Below are 14,605 nucleotides of genomic sequence, written 5' to 3'. Positions count from 1 at the left end.
TCTACCAGATGATAGTTTCAGTGTGTTCAAGAGTAGTTCACTCTAGCCCCGACAGGTGTTAACGTTTACACAGCACTCGAGTTACCGCCCATTGACAATAAAGCGGCCATCACGATAGTGGCTCTCCGAGGGGTGCTCCGTCAGCAGGGGTTCACGTGACCAGGCACTTTCCCTTTTCAGAAAACGATGTTTGAGATCAGCTGGCGTGTGTGTGTGTGTGTGTGTGTGTGTGTGTGTGTGTGTGTGTGTGTGCACCGGCGTGCGCGAGCGAGTGATTGCGTGCGTGAGTGCGTGCGTGGGTATGTTTCAGTGAGTGCTACATCCCAACCAGAGGCCTAGTTATGGCTCACCATCAGAAGCCTATTTATGACTCACCAGAAACCTAATTATGATCCCCATTAGAGATCTAATTATGACCCGTATCAGTCAGAAACCTAATCATGAACCTCATCAGAGACTGACCTGATTACAATCCTCATCAAAAACTAATGATCCCCATCAGAGACCTGATTATAATCTTCATCAGAAACCCATTTATAATCCTAATCAGAAACCTAATTATAATCCCCATCAGATACCTGACTATAATCCTGAACCCCATCAGAAACCTGTCCATGATCCTCATCAGTCAGAAGCCTGAATTTTTACTGTTTTTGATTTGTGTTTTTTCAGTCCTAGGCTGCTGTCCGAGCCGAGTGTGTCGCGTGTTCAGAGGTGCTCACGCATCGATTGTCGTCCACTCTATACACCCGAGTATGAGAGTAGGTTACTTTAATTTCCTGACAAACACAAGATGTGTGCGTGTCCAACCTAGAAGGTTTGATTGACGTCACGATATTCTGTGGATGTACTCTAAGAGAACGGTACAAGCATGGAAAAAACAACAACCCCCACACAGATGGATCCCTATAGTGTCATTATTAACCTTCTCACCACCATCGACCCCCACAAAATGCAAAACGTCACTAGTTGATATAGCAATCAAGGGTTTGGAAGATGGGAGCTGCGATAGCTCAGGGCACTGTGGGCTTGTAACAGACCTGGAGAATCATTTTCCTCTTGCTTGTGCTTCACCCATCCCCCACGTGGTGAGGGCAAGGCGAGATGCAGAGACTGACCGAATCCTTTTTACACGGTAAATTTGAAACAAATCTGTCTCAGTCTCATGTCTCTGTGTATGTCTGTCTCTGTGTAAGTCTCTGCCTCTGTCTGTCTGTCTCTGTATTATTTCATTTCCCTCGTAGGTGATTATTCATTCGTTCACCATCTTAACAGCCTTCCGTACCCTCATCCCCACACATTCAACCACACACACACACACACACACACGAACACACACACACACAGAGTCAATATTGAATATAAGCTTAACATTTTGTTTAATACTTGTAGTCTTTTTGATGCTGGATACAAGAAAATTGGCTCAATTCTGGAAACACCCTACTTAATGTACGAATTCTAACAAATTATATTTTGGAACGCAAAACAAATCAAACATAAAATTCTTGGCAGCGAGATCATAGTCTTTGAAATTACGAACACTTCATGTTTGTATATTAACAAAACAGGGGTCATTACGTCCTCGTGGTTTTGAGATGAATGCTAATCTCGAAAAAGCACTGAACTCTACGTTAAACTCAATGACACAACTACTCATTCAGACCTCTCTGATTCTTTGAAAAAAAAAGCAGGAAAAAAAAAGAAAAAAAAAAAGAAAAGAAAAAAAGGCAGAGACTTGGCACAGCTCAATTATGGGCTGTTCTGGCATCGAGTCTCCTCGTGTATAGCCTGTTTTTGATGCGCTTCCAGTAGGATCTCATTCTCCGCCGCCTCCCTCCTTGTGCCTCACAAGTGAAGACGTTACGACACGAAGGTGAAGTATAATTGGAGGGCCTCCCTCATGTCACGGGGCGTCATGTTTTGGAGAGGGCAGAATCGGTTAGGTGTCAGAGTTCTGATCCAGTGCATACCTGTGATCAGGGTTCGAGGTGCAGTTTCGAAAGCGGGTGGTCCTTGGAAAAGGCACCTTACTTCGATTTTCCTCGCTCCACCCAGGTGTGAATGGGCACTTGACATCGGCTGGGGAAGTAGACAATTAGGCCCATCCTTCCTGTGCCGAACCCAAGACACAGTGGATGTGAATTCACCGCTCCGAAGGCCCTAAAAACTATGAGAATTTTAGCCCTAATTTTTAACCATGTTACAAAGGCTCGTTTCATGTCACCGCCTACTGTCTCCAAGTGAAAAAGAGAAGTGGAACAGATCCTGTGTTGCATTTCTGGAGACAGGTGTTTTTCGTGATGATCCGCTCATTGTTGTGGTGAGTGGTGTTGTGATATCCATTGTTTACCCAGTGCAAGGCCTTTTCACTTCAACTGACATTAGACGGATAGCAGTGGGGGAATAGAACGTGTGTGCATACCCCTGCGCGAGGAAAGAGTGCATTTTTATGTGTGTGAAAGAGAGGGTGTCTGCCTCTGTCTTTACACAGAACATTGCTATGAATGTATAAACGTATCAGCACAGTCTCGGGTGTTGTCAAGTACGCCACAGCTCAACTGCTTTTTGCATAACTTTGCCTCTCACTCATTCAAGCACGTCAAATAGACACTTGAGTGAATTCTTGTGGCTTGCTGTAATTGTCAACACCAATAGTGTTTGGAAAATGACAACGATAAAAACCAAATGTGTCAGGAAAGATCCCAGCGAATAAAAAATCTTTTTACCAACCATGGCTTTAAAGAATGACACTCCTCTTCAACACGTAACGATAACAGTAAAGATGGACAGCAGCTGTAACTTGGTGAATCTCTTGGCAGCAACAGTACACCATGCGCTGTAAACACGGATGGACTGAAGTTTCCACAGACATCTCATCTCATCTCATCTATCCCTTGACCCGTGGGTGGGTCGTTGGGGCACCATGGATGACTGCCTGGTCAGCTCGCGCCACCTGCTTCGGTCCTCAGCGGCCCTTTGAGTTGTGGCAAATGGCAGGCCCGTCCACTCTTTGATGTTGTCCTCCCACCGCTTTCTCTGTCTGCCTATCTTCCTCCTTCCTTGTACGGTACCCTGCAGGATGGTCTTGGCTAGGCCGTCTGATCGTGTGACGTGTCCATACCAGCGGAGCTTGCGTTCCTTCACTGTGGTTAGCAGGTCTTTGAATGGGCCAATGGCGTTTTGGACTCTTCTTTTCACTTCCACAGACAGCCATTGACAATTATGCCAAAAAGCTGAAGAGGTCTTCTGCACAAAATGGTTGACGGTGTCAAAACGACAAAAGTTACGGCCTTTGCTTGAAACAAAATCACAATTTTCTACAGTTCAGCAAAATGTACAGTTTTTTTTTCTATCTTTCCATATATCAATACCCCGAATTACCATCACAATAAAAAAAAAAAGACATACTGTTGATCCTACATTCCACGCTGTCGTTTACATTGACAGTCTATTCCTGATCATAACCGTCAACGGAAAACCACAAACATGCCCCTAGCAACACAAAACAAAGAGTAAAGCACCCCGTCAACGGAAAAGTTTTAAATATTAGAAGGAAGAGTAGGAGTGTTCCCGAGGCTTCAGATGCTTGTTGCCAACATTACAAACGGGGTGGATAGACCCGTGGAATGAAGACTGCTGCCGACTTCTGCTTACCAGTACACGCCAGAAAGCTGAAGTGGTTCTTCTCCTCTTTGGGGACCGTTGAGGTTGTCAGAACAACAGCCCATGGAGTGGTGAAATTATTTTTCAGCTTCAGTCTTCGGCACACTGTCTGGTAGTTTAAAGTGGTTCTCTCTCTCTCTCTCTCTCTTGCGCTCTCTCTCTTTCTCTCTCCATCTCTCTCTTGCGCGCTCTTTCTCTCTTTCTTTCTCTTTCCCCCTCTCGCTCTCTCTTATCTCGCTCTCTGTCACTCTCTTTCTCTTCTACTCCTCTCTCTCTCTCTGTGTCTTTATTACACATGTGTTCAAATCACGCCATGTTTCACTATCAATGACGTCTCAAATCACAGCCTGACAGGAGAAAAAGGAGAGGTACTGACTCGACTACAAAAATATTTTGAAACAAGTAAAGTAGGAAATGAATGAGAGTTTTCTTTCTTTCCATGTTCCAGGGTCTCATATTTCAGCATGCTCAGACAGACACACACGAAATCTAACAGTGGATGCTAGTTATCCACATTGATGGTCCTTTCCTGATGAAAAAATCACCAACATTGATAGTATTAAAAAAAAGAACAATGACAACAACAACAACAACAACAATAACCCAATAACAAACAAACAAACAATAACAAACAAACAACAAAAAAGCGACAGCAATGAAGCATCAAAAGTGGCAGCAAATGTTTGAAAGAATACTACTCCTCTTCAAACGAGAAACGAGAGTAGTTAAGAGGAAGAGAAACTGTGCCTTTGTGAACCTGTTGGCAACAACAGTGCATCACGTGCTATATGAATAGGGGGGAATTGAAATGTGAGCAAACAGTTGCTGACAGTCATGTTTAAAAGAAAAAAAAAGAGAGAGAGAAAGAGATGATGAGTTTTTGTGCAGAAACATTTTAGGGCTGTCAAAGCAACAACATTTATAGCATTTCCTTCAACACGTTTACAACATTTACTTTCAGCTACAATTTTGGAGCCTGGAATTTTCAAAAGAGTTGACAGGTTTTGTTTTTTAATCAACATGATTTGGAACTGTAAATCTGTCCGACGTCTGCAAATGAATAATACTGTCGATGGTTCTCATGAAAACGAGTGAACATGGCAGTTGCATCTCAAGAATTCAAAAGAAGCTGACACACATTCAGACCCTCTTCACCCCCCACCCCCCTCCTGGATCTCCCCTCACCCCCCACCCTCCGCAGCCCCCTCACCTCCCCGCCACCCTCTCCAGACTCTCTCACACTCTCTCTTTCTCGCTCTCTCTTTAACGCTAACGAGTATGACCAAATTAATGTTGATTTATTCCAACCATCAACATACAGAAGAAGAGGGGGGGGGTTAAGGGGGAATAAAGAGAACATGGCGAACCCAGGAGATGAAGGAACCACGAGCCATCCACACATCCTTTGATGGGCATTGACGCTGTCAGGGTAAATCATTCTCCCCTTTTGTGTGAACAGATAATACACAGATAGACCGCCGCGTGAGTGCAGGAGATTAAAAGAACGGCCCATACAAGCTCGTCGCGACTCTGTGAAATCTGTTTTGGGCACATGTAAACGTGGCAGTGGCATTAATTATGATCGTGGTCTATCGCTACCAGCACATGGCTTTGTTGTAACTGACACGTGATGCTATTTTTGTGTGAGATAATCCTGTTGGCAGACAGAGGAACACGAAGAAGAACTGGAGATATAACGCACTTCTTCGTGATTTGTAAAGCCGATGACTGAAACATCAAACCGCGAACTGTTACATTTTCACTCGAGAGAGATTCAGGTCAGAAGGTGGAAATATACAGGTAGATACAGAATCCAGCAAAGTATTGGACCCTACGAAGACCTTCTGTCCATAGTGAAAAAACGCAAACTTAGGTGGTATGGACACATCTCCCGATCATCTGGTCTTGCTAAAACGTTCCTGCAAGGCACCGTACAAGGAGGCAGAAGGAGAGGACGGCAGAAGAAGAGATGGGAAGACAACATCCGGGGGTGGACAGGCTTGACGCTCGGTGACGCCCTGAGGAAATCAGAAAACCGTGAAGAGTGGAGAGGGGTGGTGGCCAGGTCAGCAGCGGTGCCCCAACGGTCTGAACCCAGACTACGGGAGAGGTGAAGGTGAAGGTGAAGCTAGATAGATAGACACAGAGAGACAGAAGTTGTGGAGAGAGAGAGAGAGAGAGAGAGAGAGAGAGAGAGAGAGATATTCACACATACACACTGCCTTGAGGGACATCATAACTGCACGAATTGCCTACAGACCTCACAGCATTTCATCTAAGAAGACATATCGGCAAAATGACTCACGAGCAAGTGTGGGAAAAAATGTATCGTATTTTTTTCTCTAAAAAAGAATAATTGTAAATGTATTGCTTCGCCGCCCTCAAAGGAATTCCGCACAATTCTGTTGGGGTGACTGTCAATGGCCATCTCCACAGACATCAATTCAGTCGTCTCCCCACCACAATTATACAACGCTGTTGCTGTTAGCAGGTTCATAAAGTTGGAATTGGAAACTCCTCTTCTTCTTTACCTGTTTTGGTTTATGTCCAGGAAGAGTGGTAGCCTTGGCAAAAAAACAACACCCCCCCAAAAAAACCAACAAAAAACAACAACCCCAAACCAAAAAACAACAACAAAAAAACACCAACCCAAAACAACCCCCCCACACCCCCCCCCTCCACCAAAAACCCCCCACTGATGATGTAAAGAGGATTGTTATCCTGCAAAACGTTTGCAGAAACATTAGTTGTGTTAATTATCGCTGTCATTTTCGAACATTGTTGACGTTAACGATTATGGCGTGTTGTTAGAAATCACTCAAGTGTCCAACAGATGCGTTTGAACTGAGAGTCAAACGTATGCAGAAAACAGCTGAACTACTGTTTTGCGCACTTTACTCCCTTTCTATTGTGCATATGCGTCTGTACAACTGGAGCGACATCTCACTGGTGTTTATGTCACTGCCAAATATATATGAAAAAGTTTATTTAGTATATTTCATTAATAATCAAAATAGACTTTCAGAGGAACACAAAGATTATACTCTATTTGTTAAGGCCAGTTTGAATATTTGTCACTTTCAGAGGAACACAAAGATTATACTCTATTTGTTAAGGCCAGTTTGAATATTTGTCACTTTCAGAGGAACACAAAGATTATACTCTATTTGTTAAGGCCAGTTTGAATATTTGTCAGTTTCTTTTATCCACAGCAGGGGATCTGGAACATTACGATCCGATCTCACAAAATGTCATTGCACACGTACACACACGCTTGTACACACACACACACACACACACACGCTCGCACGCGCGCGCGCACACACACACACACACATCGGAAGTGCAAACCTGAAAAAACAAACAAAACAAACCCGCAGCACTACACACAGTGGATCAGCATGTCAAACAAACAAAAACAAATCTGTACAAAGGTCACTTCCGCTTCCAGCTCCCTCGCTCTCAAACAGCAGGATGCGATATGAAACGTATACCTCCTCCCCACACCCCCACCCCAAGCCCCCCATGAAATGAACCCCCGGTAAAATGAAGCCCCCTAATCATACTTCACCCCCGTGTCATAATGTCACCACAAACAGCGAGGTGGCGGAGAATGGGGTTGGAAACACATCAAACAAGCTCTACACGCAGAGGCTTGACACGAGAACCAGCCCATTATTGAGCGGTGCCAAGTCCCTGGCATTCTTGAAGAGTACCTGGCATTCTTGAAGAGAGTCTCTGGCATTCTTGAAGAGCCCAGGATGTCTGGACAAGTGGTGGGTTCATTGAGTTCAGTGCTTCTGATGTTCATACATCACGAATACGAAGCTACACATGCTAACCCGTATCTTTTGCACACATTCTGTCTATTATTTGAATGGCTATGAGATATCTGTCAAGGATTTCGTTGTTTACGTTCTTTTTGCATACCTGAAGTAATGCACAAAGTAGAAAGTCGAAGACCTGGATCAAGTTTTCTGGAAGTAGACCAGTTCTCCCCATCCATTGTGAAGAGAAAGGTGAATGCTGATAAAAGATCATGAATATATGAAAGAAAATCAACTTATACACATGTTTTGTTTTAGATATATTATTTTCTGTCTGCATTTTTTTTTTTCTGGCTGCGATGTTTACTGTCAAAATGGATTTTTCTGAGTTTTGCCAGACACAAACCTTTTATTACCGTGTGTTCTTTTACGGGTGCAACATGAATGCTGCACGATATGGGACCTCAGTTTATTGTCTCAGTCATCCGGAATAATCATTAGCACCAATACCACCCCTTAAGATCTAGTAAAGAAGGGCCCTGGATCCTTATCAGATTTGATGCTGTGGCCACTAGCCTCCTTGCTGGGCGACGTTACCACAAGGGAACTTTCCATATCTATCTATCTATCTATCTATCTATCTTTATCGATGCAGAAAAAGCTTTTTTTTTTCTCCTCTTTTTCACCCCCAAAATGGCCATCAGAATGTTGCCCCGTGTGTCCAGATCGATACAAACTAAAATATCACAATGCAAAACAGGAAACCAACAACTCCCACGCCATTCCCTCTCTATTTCTGTGCACATCGATTCCTGCTCAAAGATAAGGTGAGTTGGACAGAGTTGAGAGGCCACTGGACTGGGGTGGGGGTTGGCGGCGGTGGTGGTGGAGTTGGTGGTGGTGGAGGTGTGAGTTGTGTGTGTGTGTGTGTGTGTGTGTGTGTGTGCGTGCGCTTGCGCGCGCGCATGTGTGTACATACGTTTATGTGTATGCGTGTGTTTATGTATGTGTGTATGTGTGTGTGCTTATGTGTGTGTGTGTGTGTGTGTGTGTGTGTGTGTGTGTGCGTGCGTGCGTTTATGCGTGTGTGGTGGGCATGTATTTTTGTGTGCGTGAGAGAGAGAGAGAGAGAGAGAGAGAGAGAGAGAGAGAGAGAGTCGGAAAGAGTTCAAATTTGTAATGGGAATGGCCTGTCTCTCTATCTCCTCTCTCCTAAACACACACCATCCCATAAGCCCATTAAAACCATTGACATTAACGTCACCACCATGGCAACCAGTCCACACAGACAGCAGGAAGCCTCGCTATCAGTCATGTGACCTTGACACTGCCCCATTCGTTCCGAAGCGACATGTTCTGCAGGTAATCGGTCCTTTGAAACAGTTCGGTTGTGACAGAAGGATTACACACACACACACACACACACACACACACACACACACACACACACACACACACACACACACATCAATCCACCCACCCACTACACACACACACACACACACACACACACACACACACACACACACACAGAGCCTATTTAATCTTAATATTGTTTGAAACAAAAAAGTGAAAGTGAAAGTGACAAGCCACATGAGGCCAGACTGACGGAACACTTTCTCCAGGGAGAGCCACTATCATGATGGCCGCTTCATTGTTAATGGGAGGCAACTCGAGTGTTGTGTAAACGCCTACACCTGTCGGGGCCGAGAGTGATCTGCCTGTTCAAAGTACTCGGGTGAAAATTTAATGCTTTGGTCGTTGCTTCTTTTTATCGTTTTTTTTCTTTTTTTTTCTTTTTTTTTTCAGTTGATGGATTAGGGATTGTCGCTTCAACTTCCAAATGTCTGTTTCCATTTTGGTTGTTCGAGATCAGCTGATACAACATGCGCAATACCCCCCTCCCCCCTCCGCCCCACGCCCCCGCAATCCCCCTCCCACCCCACCCCACCAACTCGTATTTTGAGTTGACGTAAGTATCTCTTTGTTTCTTTGGCTGTCTTTTGGGTACGTTTCCTTCTTTTCATGTATTGCACCTTTGGAGAGCTCATGATGAATTGTAATATGGAAGAAGATGGGATCTGAAATCTGTGTTTTAATTGACGGGATCAAGTTTTCAAACCAGAAATATCAAAATTAGTTGCGAGATAAAGTGTTTAGCTCTATTCAGTCAGTTTCGCCGTGCTACCAAATCACATGTAACTGGTGTGCTGATCACCTAAGAAGTATGGACATCAGTGCCAGAAAAAAAAAATTGACGTCATGAAGGCAAAAGCTAATAACTTATTGGTCGTTAAACATTATTAGTTATATAGAGCTAGGAATATTTTAAATGTATCTGAATTTGCTTGCCATTTACCATCACGAAGAATATGTATTATTATAGAAAAACAAGAGACAAGTTAGCGTATCTTGTAAACTGCTAAGATGAAGTGCTTTGCATGCTGAACGCTAGAGGGTCTAGAAAGGCCATTAAACAGCTAGCATGAGGATTGCCATGGTTTTTTTCCAACGAAAGAAACCCAGATGTACTTGAGCAATCTTGGTTTATAGGTAAACCTGTTTTGATTTTTTTTTTTTTAGCACAAGCACTTTTTGTTTGTTAGTTTTTACCTGTGCACATCGTTGAAATCAGTCGTTGGTTTCGATGTTTTTTCACTTAAGCAATATTTTGTCATTTTGTCTTTAAAACTTAACTTTACCTGAACTGGCTGATGAAGGTTTCCACAGGTCGGCTGACTGAGTTGATAATCTCTCTCTCTCTCTCTCTCTCTCTCTCTCTCTCTCTCTCTCTCCTGCGAATCAAACATGATAGAGAAAGTTCTCTCTCTAAAAAGCAAAAACGAAATAAATAAAGACAAAGAAAGAAAGAAAGAAAGAGAGAGAGAGAGAGAGAGAGAGAGAGAGAGAGAGAGAGAAGAAAAGAAAAAAAGACAGCAATGGAACGTCCCCAGACAGACTACCTCTGTGTTTGGTCCTTTTCAAACAAAGTGTCCCCGCGTTGCAGATGACCGCCAGATCCCTGTTACATGACGAGGTGTCACTGGCAACAAACACAAGGCGACACCACTTGCGTTCCATCCACGAACTCCGATGTTAAGGCAGCCAAGCGAGCTACACCAACCAACAGGGATGTGATGGCAATATCATGTTGCCACAGGTCCCCTGGCACTTAACTGAAGAACAAACACCCATTTCTGAACACGGCAGCACGACACAGAAATGGTCAAATTACAACCCCCCCCCCCCCCCCCCCCCCCCCCCCCGAAAAAAAAGGACAGTTGAAGCTCCCGTTGCTTAAAAAAAAAATTCCGTCCGAAATCGTTCGTTTAGTCTTCAAGAAAGATTCCGATCATTGAGCATTGGGATCTGGTCTCAAACCACACCATCCGAATTTTAGTTTTCTACTTACATTCAATGTAACTTTTGAATTTTGTAGATTTGTAGTTGAATGCTGACTGACTTTCCAATGATATTTGGTTTTATTCGAGGCAATAATGTCTTCAGATTGAACCGTTTCATGGGCTTAACGAAGCACTGGCGAACATGATAGACAATTGTTGCTGAAGGATGTTAGGCCCAGGGAAACAGACAGACGTGGCCATTCCGTTCTGTCTGGCTGCAAGTCAGTGTTCTATGCAGGTAAAGGCCACGCAGTGGACTCCTCTGGGCAATAGCCACATTCTGGCCCTGTGTTTTTTCCATTCAGTTTTGTTCCGAAACCGGAGATATTGTAAAAATTTGTTTAGATAACATAAAATTTGTTTAGATAACATAAAATTTGTTTAGATAACATAATACTCTACATTCCTTTCCCTGTCAAGAGACGTAAAGAAGGCCAGTCAAAGAGAGGGGACGAAATGTAGAATGTATATTACAATGTTATTAACCGATTTACAACTTTCCCCGTCATTTTAACGGAAAGGTACAGGGGAAGAATATGGATATAGTGCCCTCCTAAGAGTTCTCCAGCCATCATGAAGTATATTATGGTCAACCTCCAGAACTGATGACTGAGCTGTTGTTGGATTAAACCCTGTCAAGAGCCTGGTGATCATTGTTAGATTTGTTCTGCTAGACTGGCTCCCACCTCAAGATTAGTGTGCTTTAGGCTTCAGTGGGTAGACAAAGTCCACACAGCCGAGGACTAATTATGGTACGGACACCTAAAAACATGACAACAATCGCTGAACCACCCCACGGATATCTGTGTATCTTGAGTCGGAGCAAGGTGTATTTTCAATGCAAACATTGATATTATCATGGCATCATCCATTATTGTTAAGACAAAAAGAAAACAAATGGAAACAACATGCCCTTTCTGTCGTGGTGACCTTAGTGTTAATTTCCCTTCCACCTCAATGCCCGTGGCGAGGTTCTTGTCAGGGTGTTCAGTGTCAAGAGATTCCCAGACCTGTCATCGAGCGGTTCCACATCAGAGGTATCACTCACCCAGGCTGACTCTGCAATCAAGCAAATTGTGTTGTTGTCAGCATGGGGCTGAACAGTTGGTGTCATATGGACTCTGCATCAGAACAGGCACCACGGAACAGGTACACTGGAAACACTCAGCAGGACTGCATGTCTCCTATGGGAGGTTACCTCGTGGGGACCTGGTGCTGACAGATCACTGTGGACCTGGTGTTGATAGATCCCTGTAAACCAGGTGCTGATAGATCCCTATAGACCTGGTGTTGATAGATCCCTGTAGACCATGTGTTGATATATCCCTATAGACCTGGTGTTGATAGATCCCTGTAGACCTTGTGCTAATAGATCCCTGTAGACCTGGTGTTGACAGATCTGTGTAGACCTGGTGTTAACAGATCCCTGATGTTGACAGATCCCTATAGGCCTGGTATTGATAGATCCCTGTAGACCTGGTGTTAACAGATCTGTGTAGACCTGGTGTTAATAGATCCCTATAGATATGGTGTCGATAGATCCATGTAGACTTGGTGTTAATAGATCCCTGTATATCTGGTGTTGATATATCCCTGGTTTTGATAGATCCCTGTAGGCCTGGTGTCGATAGATCCCTATAGACCTGGTGTCGATAGATCCCTGTAGACCTGGTGTCGATAGATCCCTGTATATCTGGTGTTGATATATTCCTGGTGTCGATAGATCCCTGTATACCCTGTGTTGATATATTCCTGGTGTTGATAGATCCCTGTATACCCGGTGTTGATATATTCCTGGTGTTGATAGATCCCTGTATACCCTGTGTTGATATATTCCTGGTGTTGATAGATCCCTGTATATCTGGTGTTGATATATTCCTGGTGTCGATAGATCCCTGTATACCCGGTGTTGATATATTCCTGGTGTTGATAGGTCCCTGTAGGCCTGGTGTCGATAGATCCCTGTATATCTGGTGTTAATAATCCCTGGTGTTAACAGATCCCTGAAGACGTGGTGTTGATGATATATGCCTGTAGACTGCTGGCGTTGGAACTTTGCCGAGACCAGCCAAAGTATGATCGTGCATGGAAGTCCCTTGGGAGCAATGTCACTGAGAAGGCGCGGAAGATAGTAGAGGGGAAATAAATCAAGTCCGTGTGTGGTGCTGTTGTGTGCCCTCTTCACCTTGTCTTTCTGAAAAGTTGCATGTTTGTGCTTTCCGTTTTCCAACAAAGTGATTACCATAAATAACAGATTATGGCAGGAACGAGGCGGTTCATGTGTAAAATGTATAAATAGGATATGATGCATTTTATTATCATGAACCGTTAAAGTGTGTGCTCGCGCAAGTGTGTGTGTGTGTGTGTGTGTGTGTGTGTGTGTGTTTGCGCACGCCAAAGTATACCTATAGCTGTAAATGAAACACACATTTCACAATCCACCATTCTACTGGTTCAGGCGGACACTACACTTTTTTGTCATTGTTTTTCCCCCTCCATGTCCAAATGATTCATGGTGCACCAACTGACGCATATTTACAGGGTAGCTTTCCACCTTGTTTTCTGATAAACTGGATTTGTATAAAGAGTATACGAAGGGCGCAAAAAGGAAAACAGTCTTAGATTTTGAAGATGATGATTATGGAACGACGACGACGGCGATCCAAAAGAAGAAGAAGAAGAAAAAAAAGTATAAGAGCTGATGATGACGACGAATCTGATAAAATTTACACGTGTTCGGTCCACGCTGTGCTTGAAACCGGTTTATCATCCGATCCGAAACACTGATAAACAAATCGTGGAGGAGGAATTTTGTTTCACGTCACGTCACACATATCGGTGATTGAATACATTTTGTTAAGAGTATTGATGTATACATTTGCGTATCATCGTTTAGAAGAGGAGAAAGGGGGAGGGGGGTGAATGGGTGAATGGTGAATCTGGGGAAACCGGTTAAATGGGGTGGGGTGGGGAGGTGAAATTTGAAACAAATATCTGAATACAATGACAGAATTACAATGACGTAATGGACGTCGTAAAACAAACCGTCTGTTTCTTCTCTTTGTCTTCTTGTGAGTGGTAATTTCTCCTTCATTTCTTGTCCTTCTCTCCTCCTTTTTCTCTAGTCTCCATGTCCCTGTCTGTCTGTCTGTTTGTCTGTCTGTCTGTCTGTTATGTTCTATCTGCCTGTGTGTCTGCTCTCCCTCTCTCTCCTACTTCAAGATTTTCTCCCCAAAGATGCACGCCAAATAGTTCTGGGCGCAATAAAATATGATGGACGACATGGATCAAGTTGGGAATCACTCTGCTCTGTGGAGAAATAGGGATAAATGTCTTCTGCGTTTGAGTAATGACATAGAAATATATCTTCAGGTAGATTACGTACGCCTTTAAATCGGGTTTCAAAATTACCGCACTTGGCTACATCCATTATACTTGGGCCGGTAAATATGACTGTTTTCTGATATTTCATGATGGATTTGCATTGGGGAAAGACATTATTTTAAGTCAAATTGTGCTCTAGCAATGGAGATAAATTGTCATATAGTAGTGTAGACGAGAGAGAGGAGGAAAAAAACAAAACAAAACAAATGAAAACAAATACAGCGACAACAACAACAACAACAACAAAAAGCACAGGGAGACAAGAGACCTGCTTTCCAGTAACTTCGTAGGTGCAAAACCACACACGTCAACCCACGGAAGATTGTGCCCCTGGATAGAAATAGCTGCACGTGCGATGCTGCAGGCAACGCCTGATAAACCGCGTCT

Source organism: Babylonia areolata, chromosome 1 (assembly GCF_041734735.1).
Source record: "Babylonia areolata isolate BAREFJ2019XMU chromosome 1, ASM4173473v1, whole genome shotgun sequence".
Classification (NCBI taxonomy): Eukaryota; Metazoa; Mollusca; class Gastropoda; order Neogastropoda; family Buccinidae; genus Babylonia; species Babylonia areolata.
Note: the sequence above shows the minus strand (reverse complement) of the source record.